The sequence below is a fragment of the Haliotis cracherodii genome, unplaced genomic scaffold, assembly GCF_022045235.1.
Source record: "Haliotis cracherodii isolate W230 unplaced genomic scaffold, xgHalCrac1.p SCAF_2, whole genome shotgun sequence".
Taxonomy (NCBI): Eukaryota; Metazoa; Mollusca; class Gastropoda; order Lepetellida; family Haliotidae; genus Haliotis; species Haliotis cracherodii.
This window is the reverse complement of record NW_027266275.1, coordinates 42,894,294-42,907,708: the sequence shown is the minus strand read 5'-3', so window position 1 is coordinate 42,907,708 and position 13,415 is coordinate 42,894,294.

Sequence of the window (13,415 nt, the reverse complement as noted above, 5' to 3'; positions counted from 1 at the left end):
CCATAGCCTTCTGCCAACTGTATGTTATTTAATTAATCCGATTTCAGAACTCGCCAAAAGTCGAGTTTCAATGAAATATTAAGACAAGCTAATTCAACCAACTGCGTAACTGGCGCCATTGTTTTCAGAGCAGCGTTTCGCCGCCTGTGTATATATGGAAACTGGGCGGTGGGTTTATTTTAGAGGAAATGCAAATTTTAGGTGATGGCCACACAATCTGTGACACCATCCAGCACCACTACTTGTCTGTTGGCATCTTCCTCGTGTACTTATACCTCATTAATGTAAGGCAAAGTGTTCAACAGTATTAAGGTTACAGTCTCTCACTAAAGACTGCATCGCTGCGTGGTGTCATTACAGACGTCAGAATTACAGAAGTAATTGTCCGACATCGTCTCTATTCAGGGAGTCATTATCAAAATACAGGTATGAACAGCTGCCCCCATGCAGCCGCACCCCTCATGGTTTATTCGGACCGCCTTCGTGATCTAGTGGTAGAGTGTCCGCCCGGAGAGCGAAAGGTCCGAGGTTCGATCCCCGGCCATGTCATACCCAAGACGTTTAAAGATGGTACTTGTTGTTACCCTGTCTGGCGCTTGGCATTTAGGGGATAAAACAAGGACTGGTCGGCTCGGTCAGTATACTGTGTCTCAGTGGGGTATTCATGTTAAACTGGGGTATGGTATCTCAGTGCTAGCACTATAAATAGGCATCAGTCCGGACTAGTACAAGCGGCTACACACACGTGCATGCACTTTGCTATATGAGTGCAATAATCTTGGACGTGACGTTAAACCCCATTTCACCCCACCTCACCTCATGGTTTGTACTCCCTGCAGTGTTTTATTGTACGATAAACCACGAGTCGTTTTTTCCTTAAATAATATATGTATGCCTCTCTCCCTTCAATCGTGCTGTACTGGAAATGTGTGTATGTGTAGTTATGTTGCCACGTAAATTAATGTGCAGTATTGTATTGATGAAGTTATAATCAATGTTACTGTCGCGTGACATCACAACTTCATTCCCTTATGGTACGAATACAAAATGTTGACCATTTTCAGCGTTGTGTTCTTTACACATTTGAAATATATCGGGCTGTACACTCGAATTTCAAGTTTTATGTTTGTTTGTTGTTTAACGCTGCACTCAGCAATATTCCACCTATATGACGGCGGTCTGTAAATAATCAAGCGTGGACCAGACAATCCATTGATCGACATCATGAGCGTCGATCCACACAATTTGGATACGATGACATGCATCAACCAAGTATGTATGTATGTATGTGCATGCACCATGTGCATATATATGAATGCGTGTATGTGTGCGCACGTATGTGCGATGTTGCCAACCTATACATTATTTGATTTGCATTACTATAGTCTCTCTTGTAATTCGAAAATCGTACTATACATTTACTGTAATCCAACAGGAACGAACTGTAAACTCCGTCACTTCTCATTAATTACTGCCGTGTGTACTACTCAAGTTTTGCTAGGGATATTGGGATAATTAGATATGTCATTCTACACACTTGACAAATTGTGAGAATCAGTATTGTGTGTAACGGAAACATTAACAGTATCCACATCAAAAGATGACGAGTATATTTGACTTAATCCGTGTCAACTGACCTTGGCTATACGTTAGCCTCAGTTCAGAGACCAAGAGTGAAAGTCTGAGCCAAGTTAGGGTTAGGCTAGGTGCTACGGGGCACCAACGCAACAGTCGCTACCACAATGTGCTGACTTGGAACGTGGCGTTTCTTGTAAATATCTACCTATATATAGTAAAATACTTGTATATACCTCAACCTGTCGACTCGTCTGTTTCAAACATATATTTCATGGATTTGGTACAAATTCTGCTACCTAGGATAGCTACCCTCTCCATGATATGAACACCCATTTACAATATGCACACTAGGCAGAAAGACGGGAAACAGAAGCAGAACGGAATATCTATGACAGACGTATGTAAGTTATAACAAAGTATTGACACGGTTTGAATGACAGATAAACTATTGAGCAGTATGCAGTATACAATGAGTTTCATTCATTAAGAGAACTTGGTTGTGAACAACTCATTGCGACAGCGAACATACACTTTACATTGAGTTGTATTTACAACATTAATCACATGGATCTCTACAATAAATCATAATTTAATTAGTTGGTTACATATCGTACCTGGGTATCAATTATATTGAACTGTCTTTTGCCAACTGAAAGGTATTTAGGAGCAATCGAATTTTCTTTCTTTCTGAACGTTGTTAAAGCTGTAACCTAACTGCATAGTGTAGTGGAATATAGTGGAATATTATTCCTCATTCTTACTGACGAAGGAAAAAATGATTCATGAAAAATTTAATGTTTTACCTTGTAACGGAAGTTGAATGTTATCAGCGTTACGAAGAGAATACATGTTCTTTGAAACTCGTGTAAGAATTCATGCATTACACTCGCTCTCGCTCGGGAAATACACGAATTCTGACACTCGTTTCGTAAAATCAGTGTGACACACATAATACTGTAATAATCTCCAGTCATTACACACGCTCTCGCTCGGGAAATACAAGAATTCTGACACTCGTTCTGTAAAATCGGTATGACCCTCACGCTAGTGTAATAATCTCTGTTAAGACACTCGCTCTCGCTCGGGAAACACAAGAATTCTAACACTCGTTTCGTAAAATCAGTATGACACACATGCTAGTGTAATAATCTCTATTTATACACTCGCTCTCGCTCGGGAAACAAGAATTCTGACACTCGTTTCGTAAAATCAGTATGATACACATGCTAGTATAGTAATCTCTATTTATTACACTCGCTCTCGCTCGGGAAATACAAGAATTCTGACACTCGTTTCGTAGAATCAGTATGACACAAACGCTAGTATAGTATTCTCTATTTATTACACTCGCTCTCGCTCGGGAAATACAAGAATTCTGACACTCGTTTCGTAAAATCAGTATGACACACATGCTAGTATAGTATTCTCTATTCATTACACTCGCTCTCGCTCGGGAAATACAAGAATTCTGACACTCGTTTCGTAAAATCAGTATGACACACATGCTAGTATAATAATCTCTAGTTATTACACTCGCTCTCGCTTGGAAAATACAAGAATTCTGACACTCGTTTCGTAAAATCAGTATGACACACATGCTAGTGTAATAAACTCTATTCATTACTCTCGCTCTCGCTCGGGAAATACAAGAATTCTGACACTCGTTTCGTAAAATCAGTATGACACACATGCTAGTGTAATAATGTCTATTTATTACACTCGCTCTCGCTCGGGAAATACAAGAATTCTGACACTCGTTTCGTAAAATCAGTATGGCACACATGCTAGTACAGTATTCTCTATTTATTACACTCGCTCTCGCTCGGGAAATACACGAATTCTGACACTCGTTTCGTGAAAATCAGTATGACACACATGCTAGTATAATAATATCTATTAATTACACTCGCTCTCGCTCTGGAAATACAAGAATTCTGACACTCGTTTCGTAAAATCAGTATGACACACATGCTAGTATAGTAATCACTATTCATTACACTCGATCTCGCTCGGGAAATTCAAGAATTCTGACACTCGTTTCGTAAAATCAGTATGACACACATGCTAGTATAATAATCTCTAGTTATTACACTCGCTCTTGCTTGGAAAAAATAAGAATTCTGACACTCGTTTCGTAAAATCAGTATGATACACATGCTAGTATAATAATCTCTATTTATTACACTCGCTCTCACTCGGGAAATACAAGAATTCTGACACTCGTTTCGTAAAATCAGTATGACACACATGCTAGTATAATAATCTCTATTTATTACTCTCGCTCTCGCTCGGGAAATACAAGAATTCTGACACTCGTTTCGTAAAATCAGTATGACACACATGCTAGTATAGTAATCTCTATTTATGACACTCGCTCTCGCTCGGGAAATACAAGAATTCTGTCACTCGTTTCGTAAAATCAGTATGACACACATGCTAGTATAGTAATCTCTATTTATTACACTCGATCTCGCTCAAGAAATCGGACTCGTTTCGTAAAATCAGTATGACACAAATGCTCGTATAGCAATCTTTATATATAGCTTCACCATGTTATTGTTATTATCTTTACTATTGAACATGTATTATCACGTATATTAGTCACTGTTGTGTTGGAGGTGATATTGGAACATGTTTTTCTTTTCTTTTCATGGCGCCGATCACAAAGGGAATGACTTTTACTCTCAAACGCACACTTCCACGTCCGTCTCTCCGTGCTTCACGTTTTGTGTATGTCAAACAACAGAAATATTAGAATTCACAACATCAATAGTTTGCGGTCAGCGCAGTAAACAACGTCGACACTGACAAAACCCCGAGGTGAAAATCCCGTCAGGCTATTATAGAGGCAAGTCTGTGTAAGGCACAGCGGCTATTGTAAGTGATGAGTGATTGATTGCTGCTAATGCCATTATGAATTCCTGGGTTGAGCTCGCGGACAATACGGTAGATGAGGCGATAATGTAATTAACTCTGCCTCAAATAGAGGGAATTTGTGCTGTCACGCTACAAGAAAGATCTATCCTAACTGTTTGGATTAAAACATTGAGGCCCTGGTATTATAGCTCGGTACACGAATGATTGAAGAAATAAATAATGAAGAAATACATGTTTATAAGAAAGAAAAAGAAATAAGCAGACAATATGAAAAAGTAAAAATAGAAGTAATGTAACTAAATATCAAGACTTTCTTAGTTAAACAGATAAGTCACTGTTCGTGAGACTGCTTCATGTAATTAAATCATGAGCTATATTAGAAATCAATGCTGAAGTTTACTGCCAAAGCTATGGATGCATGCAACGTATATTTCAATATATCCACTCGCTCGTCCCTCCACATGTAATTGTTAGACAATCAAATGAACTGTACTTTAAAAACCTATCTAGTTGGTAAAATGTATACAGATCACGTAAAGGACTCACAGAAATAACAGTATTATATTCGGGACATGGCCATTATCGATTTCGCATTTCCTGTCCCGACCAGCCTACAGAAGCCGTGCTTAAGTGATTGAGATGCGACAGTGATGAATGGCCTCTAAGTTTTACAATCAGTTTTCAAATCGCACTAAATGAATGGGTGTACTTGTCTGGTAAAGGATTCGTGCAAGAGAATTAGGAATTTAGACAGAGGAGATTATATATACACAGACATTCCAGTGAAATAACAGGATATCATCTTAAGAACGAATAAAGCCCAACTGTCAAGTTTTACGACTATTGCCTTTTATCTGTGAGGGTAAAATGATGTTTGGAGGAGAGATAACAATCTTGTCTCCTTTAATGGTGATCAGTGTAACAGGATTGATCGTTAGACACCAGGGCCCATGTTCCTCAAAGCGATGTGAGCGCAACGATTATCCTAAGCCTATATTAAGGTATGGGAGTTCGGAGTCACCCTTGCGCTATGACCACTCTGTGAAACGGGGCCCATTTGCTAAGGAGTAGACTAACATATAGTCTCTGAAATGAACATATCATACAGAAAATAAAAATCTAATAAAAAGGGAGCCCAGTGATTCTCTTCTTACTGCAGTAATCTAGACTTGCCAAACATTATAGACTTGCATGGGCTGTAGTTGATATAAATGTATCAGGGTCTGTAAGACAGACTAGCTAAGGAGGTCAAGAGGTCCAGTCAACCTACACACCTAATTGTCAGGCGGAAAAGAACCAGGGCGACGAGCGGAAGGATTGAAGTCGAAACATCTGATAAGCCCGCTGCCAACGATGTAGAGACACGTCGCTGATGAGACACCTCACACATCCCCTTCCACTCCGTCCCACACAGGGTCCCTCACATCTCCCCTTCCACTCCAGTCCCACACGGGGTCCCTCACATCTCCCCATCCACTCCAGTCCCACACAGGGTCCCTCACATCTCCTCTTCCACCATCTGTCACACACAGGGTCCCTCACATTTTCCCTTCCACTCCAGCCCCACACTGGGTCCCTCACATCTCCCCTTCCACTCCAGTCCCACACAGGGTCCCTCACATCTCCTCTTCCACCATCTGTCACACACAGGGTCCCTCACATTTTCCCTTCCACTCCAGCCCCACACTGGGTCCCTCACATCTCCTCTTCCACCATCTGTCACACACAGGGTCCCTCACATTTTCCCTTCCACTCCAGCCCCACACTGGGTCCCTCACATCTCCCCTTCCACTCCAGTCCCACACAGGGTCCCTCACATCTCCTCTTCCACCATCTCTCACACACAGGGTCCCTCACATCTCCCCTTCCACTCCAGTCCCACACAGGGTCCCTAACATCTCCTCTTCCACCATCTGTCACACACAGGGTCCCTCACATCTCCTCTTCCACCATCTGTCACACACAGGGTCCCTCACATCTCCCCTTCCACCATCTGTCACACACTGGGTCCCTCACATCTCCTCTTCCACCAACTGTCACACACAGGGTCCCTCACATCTCCCCTTCCACTCCAGTCCCACACAGGGTCCCTCACATCTCCTCTTCCACCATCTGTCACACACAGGGTCCCTCACATTTTCCCTTCCACTCCAGCCCCACACTGGGTCCCTCACATCTCCCCTTCCACTCCAGTCCCACACAGGGTCCCTCACATCTCCTCTTCCACCATCTGTCACACACAGGGTCCCTCACATTTTCCCTTCCACTCCAGCCCCACACTGGGTCCCTCACATCTCCTCTTCCACCATCTGTCACACACAGGGTCCCTCACATTTTCCCTTCCACTCCAGCCCCACACTGGGTCCCTCACATCTCCCCTTCCACTCCAGTCCCACACAGGGTCCCTCACATCTCCTCTTCCACCATCTGTCACACACAGGGTCCCTCACATCTCCCCTTCCACTCCAGTCCCACACAGGGTCCCTAACATCTCCTCTTCCACCATCTGTCACACACAGGGTCCCTCACATCTCCTCTTCCACCATCTGTCACACACAGGGTCCCTCACATCTCCCCTTCCACTCCAGTCCCACATAGGGTCCCTCACATTTCCCCTTCCACCATCTGTCACACACTGGGTCCCTCACATCTCCCCTTCCACTCCAGTCCCACATAGGGTCCCTCACATTTCCCCTTCCACCATCTGTTACACACATGGTCCCTCACATCTCTCCTTCCTCTCCAGTCCCACACAGGGTCCCTCACATCTCCCCTTCCACTCCAGTCCCACACTGGGTCCCTCACATCTCCCCTTCCACCATCTGTTACACACATGGTCCCTCACATCTCCCCTTCCATTCCAGTCCGACGCAGGGTCCCTCACATCTCCCCTTCCACTCCAGTCCCACACAGGGTCCCTCACATCTCAACTTCCACCATCTGTCACACACAGGGTCCCTCATCTCCCCCATTCCACCAACTGTCACACACAGGGTCCCTCACATCTCCCCTTCCACCATCTGTCACACACAGGGTCCCTCATGTCTCCCCTTCCACCATCTGTCACACACCGGGTCCCTCAAATCTCCCCTTCCACCATCTGTCACACACAGGGACCCTCACATCTCCCCTTCCACTCCAGTCCCACATAGGGTCCCTCACATCTCCTCTTCCACCAACTGTCACACACTGGGTCCCTCACATCTCCCCTTCCACTCCAGTCCCACATAGGGTCCCTCACATCTCCTCTTCCACTAACTGTCACACACTGGGTCCCTCACATCTCCTCTTCCACCCACTGTCACACACAGGGTACCTCACATCTCCCCTTCCACCATCTGTCACACACTGGGTCCCTCACATCTCCCCTTCCACCAACTGTCACACACAGGGTACCTCACATCTCCCCTTCCACCATCTGTCACACACAGGGTCCCTCACATCTCCTCTTCCACCAACTGTCACACACTGGGTTCCTCACAACTCCTCTTCCACCATCTGTTACACACAGGGTCCCTCACATCTCCCCTTCCACTCCAGTCCCACACAGGGTCCCTCACATCTCCCCTTCCACCATCTGTCACACACTGGGTCCCTCACATCTCCCCTTCCACTCCAGTCCCACATAGGGTCCCTCACATCTCCTCTTCCACCAACTGTCACACACTGGGTCCCTCACATCTCTTCCACCCACTGTCACACACAGGGTACCTCACATCTCCCCTTCCACCATCTGTCACACACAGGGTACCTCACATCTCCCCTTCCACCAACTGTCACACACAGGGTCCCTCACATCTCTTCCACCAACTGTCCCACACAGGGTCCCTCACATCTCCCCTTCCACTCCAGTCCCACATAGGGTCCCTCACATCTCCTCTTCAACCAACTGTCACACACAGGGTCCCTCACATCTCCCCTTCCACCATCTGTCACACACTGGGTCCCTCACATCTCCTCTTCCACGAACTGTCACACACAGGGTCCCTCACATCTCCCCTTCCACTCGAGTGCCACATAGGGTCCCTCACCTCCCCTTCCACTCCAGTCCCACATAGGGTCCCTCACATCTCCTCTTCCACCAACTGTCCCACACTGGGTCCCTCACATCTCCTCTTCCACCAACTGTCACACACAGGGTACCTCACATCTCCCCTTCCACCATCTGTCACACACTGGGTCCCTCACATCTCCTCTTCCACCAACTGTCACACACAGGGTCCCTCACATCTCCCCTTCCACTCCAGTCCCACACAGGGTCCCTCATGTCTCCTCTTCCACGATCTGTCACACACAGGGTCCCTCACATCTCCCCTTCAACCAACTGTCACACACAGGGTCCCCCACATCTCCCCTTCCACCATCTGTCACACATAGGGTCCCTCACATCTCCCCTTCCACCATCTGTCAAACATAGGGTCCCTCACATCTCCCCTTCCACCATCTGTCACACACTTGGTCCCTCACATCTCCTCTTCCACCAACTGTCCTACACAAGGTCCCTCACATCTCCCCTTCCACCATCTGTCAAACATAGGGTCCCTCACATCTCCCCTTCCACCATCTGTCACACACTTGGTCCCTCACATCTCCTCTTCCACCAACTGTCCCACACAACTCCCCTTCCACTCCAGTCCCACACAGGGTCCCTCACGTCTCCCCTTCCACTCCAGTCCCACACAGGGTCCCTCACATCTCCCCTTCCACTCCAGTCCCTCACAGGGTCCCTCACATCTCCTCTTCCACTCCAGACCCACACAGGATCCCTCACATCTCCCCTTCCACCATCTGTCACACACAGGGCCCCTCACATCTCCTCTTCCACCATCTGTCACACACAGGGTCCCTCACATCTCCTCTTCCACCATCTGTCACACACAGGGCCCCTCACATCTCCCCTTCCACTCCAGTCCCTCACAGGGTCCCTCACATCTCCCCTTCCATTCCAGTCCCTCACAGGGTCCCCCACATCTCCCCTTCCACCATCTGTCACACATAGGGTCCCTCACATCTCCCCTTCCACCATCTGTCCCACACAGGGTCCCTCACATCTCCTCTTCCACCAACTGTCACACATAGGGTCCCTCACATCTCCCCTTCCACTCCAGTCCCACACAGGGTCCCTCACATCTCCTCTTCCACCCACTGTCCCACACAAGGTCCCTCACATCTCCCCTTTCACTCCAGTCCCACACAGGGTCCCTCACATCTCCTCTTCCACCATCTGTCACACACAGGGTCCCTCACATCTCCTCTTCCACCATCTGTCACACACAGGGTACCTCACATTTCCCCTTCCACTCCAGTCCCACACAGGGTCCCTCACATCTCCACTTCCACCAACTGTTACACACAGGGTACCTCACATCTCCCCTTCCACTCCAGTCCCACACAGGGTCCCTCATGTCTCCTCTTCCACCAACTGTCACACACAGGGTCCCTCACATCTCCCCTTCAACCAACTGTCACACACAGGGTCCCCCACATCTCCCCTTCCACCATCTGTCACACATAGGGTCCCTCACATCTCCCCTTCCACCAACTGTCACACACAGGGTACCTCACATCTCCCCTTCCACCATCTGTCACACACTGGGTCCCTCACATCTCCCCTTCCACCAACTGTCACACACAGGGTACCTCACATCTCCCCTTCCACCATCTGTCACACACTGGGTTCCTCACATCTCCTCTTCCACCATCTGTTACACACAGGGTCCCTCACATCTCCCCTTCCACTCCAGTCCCACACTGGGTCCCTCACATCTCCCCTTCCACCATCTGTCACACACTGGGTCCCTCACATCTCCCCTTCCACTCCAGTCCCACATAGGGTCCCTCACATCTCCTCTTCCACCAACTGTCACACACTGGGTCCCTCACATCTCCTCTTCCACCAACTGTCACACACAGGGTACCTCACATCTCCCCTTCCACCATCTGTCACACACTGGGTCCCTCACATCTCCCCTTCCACCAACTGTCACACACAGGGTACCTCACATCTCCCCTTCTACCATCTGTCACACACAGGGTCCCTCACATCTCCTCTTCCACCAACTGTCACACACTGGGTTCCTCACAACTCTTCCACCATCTGTTACACACAGGGTTCCTCACATCTCCCCTTCCACTCCAGTCCCACACAGGGTCCCTCACATCTCCCCTTCCACTCCAGTCCCACACAGGGTCCCTCATGTCTCCTCTTCCACAATCTGTCACACACAGGGTCCCTCACATCTCCCCTTCCACTCCAGTCCCACATAGGGTCCCTCACATCTCCTCTTCCACCAACTGTCACACACTGGGTCCCTCACATCCCCTCTTCCACCAACTGTCACACACAGGGTACCTCACATCTCCCCTTCCACCAACTGTCACACACAGGGTCCCTCACATCTCTTCCACCAACTGTCCCACACAGGGTCCCTCACATCTCCCATTCCACTCCAGTCCCACATAGGGTCCCTCACATCTCCTCTTCAACCAACTGTCACACACAGGGTCCCTCACATCTCCCCTTCCACCATCTGTCACACATAGGGTCCCTCACATCTCCTCTTCCACGAACTGTCACACACTGGGTCCCTCACATCTCCTCTTCCACGAACTGTCACACACAGGGTCCCTCACATCTCCCCTTCCACTCGAGTGCCACATAGGGTCCCTCACCTCCCCTTCCACTCCAGTCCCACATAGGGTCCCTCACATCTCCTCTTCCACCAACTGTCACACACAGGGTACCTCACATCTCCTCTTCCACCAACTGTCACACACAGGGTACCTCACATCTCCTCTTCCACCAACTGTCACACACTGGGTCCCTCACATCTCCCCTTCCACTCCAGTCCCACACAGGGTCCCTCATGTCTCCTCTTCCACGATCTGTCACACACAGGGTCCCTCACATCTCCCCTTCAACCAACTGTCACACACAGGGTCCCCCACATCTCCCCTTCCACCATCTGTCACACATAGGGTCCCTCACATCTCCTCTTCCACGAACTGTCACACACTGGGTCCCTCACATCTCCTCTTCCACGAACTGTCACACACAGGGTCCCTCACATCTCTTCCACCAACTGTCCCACACAGGGTCCCTCACATCTCCCCTTCCACTCCAGTCCCACATAGGGTCCCTCACATCTCCTCTTCAACCAACTGTCACACTCAGGGTCCCTCACATCTCCCCTTCCACCATCTGTCACACATAGGGTCCCTCACATCTCCTCTTCCACGAACTGTCACACACTGGGTCCCTCACATCTCCTCTTCCACGAACTGTCACACACAGGGTCCCTCACATCTCCCCTTCCACTCGAGTGCCACATAGGGTCCCTCACCTCCCCTTCCACCAACTGTCCCACACTGGGTCCCTCACATCTCCTCTTCCACCAACTGTCACACACAGGGTACCTCACATCTCCCCTTCCACCATCTGTCACACACTGGGTCCCTCACATCTCCTCTTCCACCAACTGTCACACACAGGGTCCCTCACATCTCCCCTTCCACTCCAGTCCCACACAGGGTCCCTCATGTCTCCTCTTCCACGATCTGTCACACACAGGGTCCCTCACATCTCCCCTTCAACCAACTGTCACACACAGGGTCCCCCACATCTCCCCTTCCACCATCTGTCACACACTTGGTCCCTCACATCTCCTCTTCCACCAACTGTCCTACACAAGGTCCCTCACATCTCCCCTTCCACCATCTGTCAAACATAGGGTCCCTCACATCTCCCCTTCCACCATCTGTCACACACTTGGTCCCTCACATCTCCTCTTCCACCAACTGTCCCACACAACTCCCCTTCCACTCCAGTCCCACACAGGGTCCCTCACGTCTCCCCTTCCACTCCAGTCCCACACAGGGTCCCTCACATCTCCCCTTCCACGCCAGTCCCTCACAGGGTCCCTCACATCTCCTCTTCCACTCCAGACCCACACAGGATCCCTCACATCTCCCCTTCCACCATCTGTCACACACAGGGCCCCTCACATCTCCTCTTCCACCATCTGTCACACACAGGGTCCCTCACATCTCCTCTTCCACCATCTGTCACACACAGGGCCCCTCACATCTCCCCTTCCACTCCAGTCCCTCACAGGGTCCCTCACATTTCCCCTTCCACTCCAGTCCCACACAGGGTCCCTCACATCTCCCCTTCCATTCCAGTCCCTCACAGGGTCCCCCACATCTCCCCTTCCACCATCTGTCACACATAGGGTCCCTCACATCTCCCCTTCCACCATCTGTCACACACAGGGTCCCTCACATCTCCTCTTCCACCAACTGTCACACATAGGGTCCCTCACATCTCCCCTTCCACTCCAGTCCCACACAGGGTCCCTCACATCTCCTCTTCCACCCACTGTCCCACACAAGGTCCCTCACATTTCCCCTTCCACTCCAGTCCCACACAGGGTCCCTCACATCTCCACTTCCACCAACTGTTACACACAGGGTACCTCACATCTCCCCTTCCACTCCAGTCCCACACAGGGTCCCTCATGTCTCCTCTTCCACGATCTGTCACACACAGGGTCCCTCACATCTCCCCTTCAACCAACTGTCACACACAGGGTCTCCCACATCTCCCCTTCCACCATCTGTCACACATAGGGTCCCTCACATCTCCCCTTCCACCATCTGTCAAACATAGGGTCCCTCACATCTCCCCTTCCACCATCTGTCACACACTTGGTCCCTCACATCTCCTCTTCCACCAACTGTCCTACACAAGGTCCCTCACATCTCCCCTTCCACCATCTGTCAAACATAGGGTCCCTCACATCTCCCCTTCCACCATCTGTCACACACTTGGTCCCTCACATCTCCTCTTCCACCAACTGTCCCACACAACTCCCCTTCCACTCCAGTCCCACACAGGGTCCCTCACGTCTCCCCTTCCACTCCAGTCCCACACAGGGTCCCTCACATCTCCCCTTCCACTC